Source organism: Callithrix jacchus, chromosome 9, assembly GCF_049354715.1.
Source record: "Callithrix jacchus isolate 240 chromosome 9, calJac240_pri, whole genome shotgun sequence".
In the NCBI taxonomy this organism is placed as follows: Eukaryota; Metazoa; Chordata; class Mammalia; order Primates; family Cebidae; genus Callithrix; species Callithrix jacchus.
The window spans coordinates 59,935,594-59,944,721 of record NC_133510.1 but is presented as its reverse complement, the minus strand read 5'-3'; the positions used below and the strand labels follow the sequence as shown (position 1 = coordinate 59,944,721).

Sequence of the window (9,128 nt, the reverse complement as noted above, 5' to 3'; positions counted from 1 at the left end):
TGTGGCTTTTAGGACTCAATGAATGAATAGCATTATTATTTAAAGAACTATGGAATATTGGAAAAGATCTAGATTCGAGGCGCAGGAGCTTAGGATCAGTTCAAGACATCTTGAGCTGCAAATGCATTTAAGATATTCAAGTGGACATATCAAGTAGATTTTTAGATAGGTGGTCATAAAATAAATTGGGCAATCAGCATTTAGAAGATAACTAAGTTTGCAGATATAAGATTACTGAAGAAAAGCATATAAAATAAGATGAAACGATGGGTCTAGAACCAAGCCATAAGAACTGTAACATTTAATTTCCTGTAGAAGAGGATGTGGTTGTAAGAAGATTGAAAATGCCTGAGAAAGAGGGTAGGAGGGAAAAACAGAAGAGTACAGCATCATGGGAGCAAGAAAAGAGTTTCAAGAGAGAGTTTTTAAGTGTCACGTATTTGCGAGATATCAAGTAAAACATAACTGAGAAATATACACTGGATTTAGAAAATGAAGGGAAGACTGGAGAAATCAGAATGCACTAAACTGAGAAAAAATGGGAGGTAAGGTGATGGAGATAGTGGAGACGGAATATACAAACATTACCACTTCAAAAACTTACACTGTAGGCTAGTATGGTGGCTCACACCTGGATTCCCAACACTTCAGGAGTCCAAGGTGGGAGGACTGCTTGAGCTCAGGAGTTTGAGACCAGCCTGGGCAATACAGGAAGACCCACCTGTACAAAAAATTTAAGAATTAGTCAGGCATGGTGGCTTGTGCCTGTAGTTCCAGTTACTCGGGAGGCTGAACCTGGAGGATGCTTGAGTCTGGGAGGTTGAGCCTGCAGTAGTCAGTGATTATGCCACTGCATTCTAGCCTGGGTGACACAGGAAGACCTTGCCTCAACAAGGTATATTACAAAGAGATAATGAAGATAGTAAAGTATGTAGAGAAAGTGCAGTCTCTAAGGAAAGTTTTCAATTGGTCCTTTTATTCTTTTTTTAAATGGTAGAGATTTAATGAAGTTTAGTTCTAAGAAGGATTCTATATACAAATAGTTTCTTAAATGAGAAACTTTGATGGGACAAATAAGAAATTGTTGTATATGGTTTTTATTTCTGCCTTCAAATATGTCATTTCAGATCTACTTTTAAAATTAATTACATCTCAGGAAGATTCCACAACCTCAACACCAATCTTACGAGTTAAAAAGTCTGGCTCTGTCTTCCATTAAACATCCATCTTATACAAGTTAAAAGTTTTTTCTTCTCTTCCAATTAAGGCCTCTTTTTTTCCCTAGAGATCTGCTCTGGCAAATAAGTAATTGGTTTAGGCTTCCTTCTCTTACTCTTCTCTCTGCTGCTTGCACTGCCAAAAACAAGAGTAGGGACTGGAGGAAAGTATTTTTAGTGCTATTTCATCCGATCTTAAGTTAACTTTCTTGGATTCCTGATGTGAGCAAATGCACAGGCTGATTTCTTGCTACCTCTCTTCAGCTTTTCCCTCCTGGCGGTACATCATATCTTAAGTGGGTCTCTGCCAGACAATGCAAGCCTAGGTACATTCTCTGGCATATGATTGCCTTGTGGGGAAATTACACAACTTTGCCTTGCCAAGCAGTAGATGTGCGATTCTGAAATTAACACACTCTCTCTTCCCTTCTGTTATAAGTATCTTAGCCAGTCCCTCCGTCAGAGTCCTGAAGACAAGAAGGAGGCATATATTTCCATGTTTTTATGGTCATATATATTCCCAAATATTTAAGAACTAATGTCAAGTCTCAAAAATTCTTACAGTGTTTGATTGAAGAGTTAGAAAGGGAAAAACAAAGATGTCTTGTATTTTTACAAATACACTTTAAGAACTTCTAGTCTTTCTTTTATCTAGGTTTTGGTCACTCTGTCCTTTTTGGAATGTTGTAGTAGGTGCTTCATGAATGTATCCAGTCTTTTTGCCAGAATTCTGAGACTATTGGAAAGATCCATTACATCATGCTATAAAAATAATCTAGAGAAGAGGTTGACCAGACAACAAAGAGAAAGCACAACAAATAAATTCAGGAAGCCAAGAATGTGCAACATGAAATAATTTGCTTCAGAGAGCCAGTGTCATTGTGTGAGAAATTAGAAACAGGTGTTTTTGTTTTTGTTTTTTATGTAAAGGGTATTCTGGTATTGTGAGGCTTTCAAATATATGATCTGTGAAGTGACATAATCAACTCTGTCTTTTAAAGTAAAAACAAGAGAGGGAGACAGTGATAAAGCATGTTGGAAGGTTATAGGAATAATTTAAAGGGAGTAGAGAGTAGCAATCCTTAAAAAGGAAAAAGCAGCTGGAAATGGGAGGAGAAGATAGATTCAAGAGAGATTATGGAGTTACAAATGGCAGGCTATAATGATGGGTCAGATATGAAGAAATAAACAGGCAGAATCAAAGATAATGCTAGGCATGGGAAACGTCAGAGTTAGTTACATTAATCCTATATGTTATATATTACAACTAATTTTGTCACATAGGTGCTATAAATTTTGGTGCAATTATTACTTCTCAAGAGTCCGAGAATCTTTAATTTACAATGTGTATTATAATAACACTTCCATAGTGACTTGGAGGATCTAATATATCCACAAGAAATGCTAATCCCTCCATCTTCTAATCTTGTTTTTCTCCACATGAAAAGCAGTTTTTATTCTTGTCTTATAAGATCCTGTTTCTTTGCTTTGTTTTGTTTTGTTTTGTTTTGTTGTTGTTAATGGATAGATAGTCTGTAGGACGAGCCAGGCATGATTCTACCAACTTTTTAAATATTAGCTCTTTGAATTTTCACAATGGCCCTGTTAAACATATTACTATTATTATCATCATCATCCACATTTCACAGATAAAGAAATTGAGACCCTAAAAGAGGCCCAAGGTTATGTAGCTATTAAGTAGCAGAACAGGGATTTAAATTCAAGTCATCCAAGCTTTTAACAATTGCACTCTGCTAGCTTTCTGTCCTACAAGAAGCCATTCATGATCTCTTCAACTACTAGAAATTGCTCCATTCATTCTAGCTTGATCTGAATTCCTAGGTTGGCTCTTTCCATCTTGAGTTATAATTATTTTTATATATGTTTTAACTAGATTATCTACTAGCTGGTAAAGTTCTTTCAGGCAAGGACCATTTCTCATTTGTCTTTGTGCCTACAACTAAAAAGGCATAGCCCTATATGTAATTGATAATAGCACAAACCCCCTGGAATCAGACAAACTTGAGAAGACTGGATGTTTCTGACTTGTTTTGTGACATGAGCTTAAGATTTATGTGCCTCAGATGCCTCACCTGCAAAATGTGCTAATCTTTCTTGTGCTTGTGATGAAGATTAAAAGACATAAAGCACATCAAAATTTTGACATAGATCCTGATACATAGCAAGTGCTCATGAAACACCTATTGTTTCCATTGTTGCTGCACAGAATAATAAGTCCTTAATAAATATTTGTTATTGATTCCATTTCTAGGACTACATATAGATCTGGCTTGTAACAAGCATGAAAGAGGCCATATATAAAGTTACAGGACAAATGTCTTCTAATGTAATTGAAATCAAGTATTTCTACTTTTATACATATTGACTGACCAATCATCCATTTCAAGTTTTAACTTGTAACAAACAGCTGTCCATTATTGACTTCTATTTTATTTTTGTGCATATGAAAATAATATTCATTAGATAATGTTCAAATAATATCAGATAGGTAAAACATAAGGACAGTGTAAGTGGAAAATTCATCCAGAATATTGCAGTGTTTTCATCTGTAAAACGAATAATAAATCAGAAGCCCTGATTAAAGCTAATTATATTTATAAGAAATTAAAATAAGAAATATTAAGAATAATCATTTTAATTACACCAATTGGGAATAAGAACTAATGAGTTTGCGAGCTGTTTGTTATTCTAAATAGTAATAAAAACACCCAGTTTTTTTCCAAGAAACAGATAGCAGATTCCTTCATCCAATTCTGAATTATAGATTTTATATACACGTGTCCTTCTTAAATTCTCTTGAGGAAATTTTTAATGAAGAATGTTACAACTCAATAAGGCAGATAGTGCTGCAAACTTGAATCTCTTCTTAGACTGTGAAAACATTCAAGAACACAGATCTCCCCCTGATCTCCAAATTGCCTTCTATTACAATATGAAATCCAGGCCTGGTCAAAAAATGTTGTGTGAACTACAAAGTGTTGCTATAGTGGAAAACAACATATTATGTGTCTATATGTTTCTTTCTTGAAAGTGCTTTGCAGAAGAATAGCAATTGTATTACATTGGAGAGGGAACAGAGGCATTATTTTAAATAAATCTGCACATCACCTTAAATGTTACATCAGCTTCCCATGTGATTTCGTTTTAGTCTTTACTTTTTAATCTTTCACTTTCAATAGCAGAGTTAGTAGGAGGAAGATAATACAAATGTCTTTACAAAGGATAAAATGCTAAAGGTGGAATGAAATTAGATGTAGGGAAATCATTTAGAAGAACATTTAAATAATCTATTTGAAAATTAATGAGGGCTTGAATTAAGATTCATTTCCATTATCTAAAATAAACTTTTTTATTCTTCATAATATTTTTCTGCAAGTTCTAGTAGTAAAGGTGCTTCCCATTAAATGGGCTTACAATTTAATGAAGCAGGAAGTCATTTAAATCTAAAACACATAGGGACAAAGTAGGTGATATACTTAGAGTTACTAGAGTTGAAACATAAATTCATTTCATTTCATGACTCTTGGAGGCTCTCTGTGATTACTATTCAAGTAGAGAATCTCTGAGAACCTTAAAGCAATGAACTCTGAGAAAGAAGAAGCTAGCTTGACTGACTAGAAAAGGCAGAAGGTAAAGCCCCAGAGCTAGGCAATGTGGAAAGTGGATTAACACATCATGTCATGCAGCAGCGGTAACTCTCTCCAGGTGAATATAAGATGTTCCAGAACATGCAGAACAAAAAAAAAAAAAAAAAGGGAAATTGCTGAAGGCTGTCCTGTTATCACTAAAATGGAGTCATCCTAAAATACCAGGCATGATTGTGAAGGGTGATAAGGCAGAATTAAAAATTTAAAAAGAAAAGAAAAGCACTTACAAAGTATTTACAAACCAAAACCAAAAGCCTCAATCAGTGGTTTCCAAGGGCTGGTGGTAGAGTTAGTGAATTGACCACTTAATTATAGTAGTGGTTACAGGTTGTATACATTTGTCAGAATTCATAAGACTATATACTGACAAAATGTGAATTTTCCTGCAAGTAAATTATACTTCCTAAAGCCTGAATAAAAAGTATTAAAAGTAAACATGATTCACTTAAAGGTGAGCTTACTGATAAAAGCTTAAAAATACCTGTATGTAAATGATTTAATCTACATACTCAAAGTTAAATTAATGCATGTGAATCCAGAGATAATCTGAGTTTAGAAAGAAGGGGCCTCAAAGTGCATATGGAACTCTTTTTCAACTACTGGCTTAATGATCATATTTATCCTTTATTTGTAGGAATTTCAAATTTCACATAGTTCTGTGTCTTGAATGTGAATTTTTTTTGTGTGTGTGTGAGATGAAGTCTGTGTCTGTTGCCCAGGCTGGAGTGTAGTGGCGCAATCTCTACTCACTGCAACATCCGCCTCTCAGGTTCAAGTGATTCTTCAGCCTCAGCCTCCCGAGCAACTGAGATTACAGGAGTGTGCCACTATGCCCAGCTAATTTTTATATTTTTAGTAGAGACAGGGTTTCACTATGTTGGCCAGGTTTGTCTCAAACTCCTGTCCTCAAGTGATCTGCCTGCCTCGGCCTCCCAAAGTGCTGGGATTACAGGTGTGAGCCGCGATGCCTGACCTTGAATGTGAATTTCAGAGGGAAAGATGAGAGAAATTGTGCCTGATTTGCAGGTCCTTACTCAATTCTAAATTGAGGAAATGTTTATAATGTCACAGATTGGTTTCTCAAGAAGCATACAGTGACACTGAATTTAGTGGGCAAGGTGTTTATTAGAGAAGGGAAGAGGGAGTAAGCAAGGTTGTGCCGTCGATTTAATGCATACACTGCACTCTGGAGAACGGTACCTCATTCTTGCAGACTGCTGGCTCCACACTGATACTCCGGCTGTGCCCTCAGAGTCCATTGTAATGCTCTATCAGGCCAGACACCTCTGAATCCAGTTGGTGTAATGACCAGTAGATAACATGGATAAGGGTCCTCTTCAGCATCTCCTTTGCTGAAAAATACATCCTGATCTGATATGATGTTATGTGAGATCACAACACAGTGGATCAGATAGGCTCAGTCACTTGCTATAAAGTGGTCTGTTGGCTCCCTGGAGGAATAGTCCCATATCTGGCCTCAGCATTGGTCTCTATTGTAGCAGATTGAATACTTGGCAGAAGGAGTGCCTAGAGAAGCCTTGGTAAAAGTCAGAGTCCATGCTTGGGCCTATGCATAGCCTCCATTTTCTTTTCTTTTCTTTCTTTTTTTTTTTTTTTGCCTCTTGACTGCTTTATTTGTGTCCATTATAACTGCACTGACATGGCCAATGGCAGAAGCTGGCTGACATCAACCTAGTGGTCAATTCGAGTGCTTGCTTGGTTAGCAACTCTTCTGTGGTGAATGCTCTCTGGTGGGCATCAACATGTGATGTAAACATCTTCACACTTTATGACCACTCTCCTATGTTCATCCATATACCTATATTCCAGACATCTTTGTCCCCAATCTCCTTGTGTTTTATGTTCCAGGCCTCTGATCAGCAGCCTGGTCATTTGTTACTGCCTATGAATTTGTATATATCCTAACCTTCATGCAATGTGGATGACAAGGTACACCATCTGAAGCTCTTTCCATTAGCAAGATCTTTCCTCACTTCTGTTTTTTAAGGCTACCCATGAAAAAAACTGCAGTTCAGCTGTCTATGATGAACTGACCCATACATAAAGCAAATTTTGTCTTTTATGTCCTCCTGGATGGCTCTATGGGATCCCTCATATAGCCAAATGTGTGGCTAGGAGATATGTGCTGATGCAGTAGCTGTGAGTGCCATGAGAGTCTGAGCTAACTGCTCATGTAACTTGCTTGCACCTGTTGGTGATACTCAAGCTTGATCCTACATGCACCATTGCCATTTTATAATGGATTGTTGCTGAGTCTGCCAGACTTGGTGGGGTTGACAGGATCAAGGTGATAACTGGCAATTTCCTGGCCATGCTCATTTGATGTCAGGCACTCTTTCTTTCCCAGGACCCAGTGGCCAGTAATTTCTCTAAATGTATGAGATATTGTGTTGCAAATGGCATGGTCTTGAAGTTCAGGGAGGTTTTAATGTAATGGTCTCACTAGTAATCACATTAAAACTCCCTTGGGTTCAAGACCATGCCATTTAATAATTTCCATTATCTAAAAATAAACTTTTTTTATTCCTCATAGTATTTTTAGTTCAAGTTCTAGTAGTAAACGTGTTTTCTGTTAAGTGGGCCTCTGACCAGCAGCTACTACTGTCTATGAGTTTGTATATATCACTGAGGATTGGCAGAAAGCCCACATTATATGTAGACATATAGATAGACAGACAGACAGATAGATGTTGCTGCCACTGATTATCACCAACAACATAGGGCCTGTTGGATTGCATTTCTCAGCAGGCAAGGGTGCTTACATTATAAGGACTTGTTTTTCTCTGAACATCACTGAAAGATGGCAGATTTTCACATACCTTAGTATATGAGCTAGAGCAGTATTTGTAGGTTTGAAATATGCTGCCAGAAAACCCAAGAGATGAACAGACAATATATTTCCCTTTTCAAGGTAAGAGGTGCAAAGTGTAATAATGTATCTGTACTTTGGAGGGGCTATCCTGACACATCCTGCACCACTGAGTCCCCAAAAATTGTACAGAAGTGGAAGGTTTCTAAACTTCACTATGTTTACCTCCCACCCACAGAGTGATGTGTCTTTCTGAGAACTCCAGTGTGTTAGGCACCTCTCTCTCAATGGGTCTATAAACATCATGCTACCAATGGAATGGGTCAGTGTGATGTTCTGTGAGAGGTCCAGATGGTCAGACCTCTTCATACTACATCAAGTGAGGGAAAAGAAGAGTTAGGAAAGCCTTGAAGCAAAACTCTAAATGTATTGTTATTATTTTTGGTTGATTCCATATGAATAAAAACTGGCTCTCATCTTTCCTTTCTCACTGGCATAGAAAAGAGTGCAATCACCCAACCAGTGACTCCATGATATGTACTTGATGGTATATTTATATTTACCTACTGAAACAAAGATATCATTCCTGGCATGGTTTGGCGGCAATCAGAGCTGCTACTTGGTTCAGTGCATGGTAGTTTATAATCATCTTTCAGAAATTATTCATTTTCTATAGGAGCCAGTTTGTGAATTAAAATATCAAACTTCCACTCCTGCTTCCTTTAAGGGTGGCACTAATCTCCTGAGTTCTCCTCTTTTTTCTCACTATGTAATATTGTTTTTTTTTTTTTTATTTTTGTTCAGTTTCCATAGACGCTGTCAAAAATTCCCAATACCGACTATATTACTATATTTCAAGTCACCGTGGCAGGATTTTGTGAAAAGATTTCTATTAGCAATAATTGTGTCTTGGATAAACCTCATTGGCTATGATACTACCACTGTGCAGGGTGACTTAGGTTCAGAGGCTTGGCTTTCCTACTACAGTATCTTTTACCACAAAGACCAAGGGTTCAATGTGAAGGTTGTGCCAACTTCACAGTTGCCAACAACTGCATGCTTGTGTCTCCTCAACATTCACATGTAGAAACTCTAACTTACAATATGATGATATTTGGAGATGTGGCCTTTGGATGGTAATTAGGTTTAGATGAGGTAATTAGGTTTAGATGAGGGTGGAATCCTTCTGATGGAATTCCTTTCATAAAAGTAAATAAGAGAGCTAGAAAGTTATCTCCCTGACATGTGAGGATGCAGCAAGATGGCCATCTGTAAACCAAGCAGAGGCTTTTGCTAAGAACCTGCTCATGTTGGCACCGTGATCTTTGACTTCCAGTTTCCAGAACTGTGAAAAATAAATGTTGTTTATTTATTTATTTATTTATTTACAACTCAAGAAGTAGTGAAATCCTG

At 37.0% G+C, this 9,128-nt stretch overlaps 1 pseudogene; it reads right to left on the bottom strand.

Moving 5' to 3' along the window:
- Nucleotides 1-8,519: 8,519 nt before the first annotated feature.
- On the bottom strand, nucleotides 8,520-8,668 carry LOC118144541 (U4 spliceosomal RNA; annotated as a pseudogene).
- Between the last annotated feature and the right edge of the window lie 460 nt (nucleotides 8,669-9,128).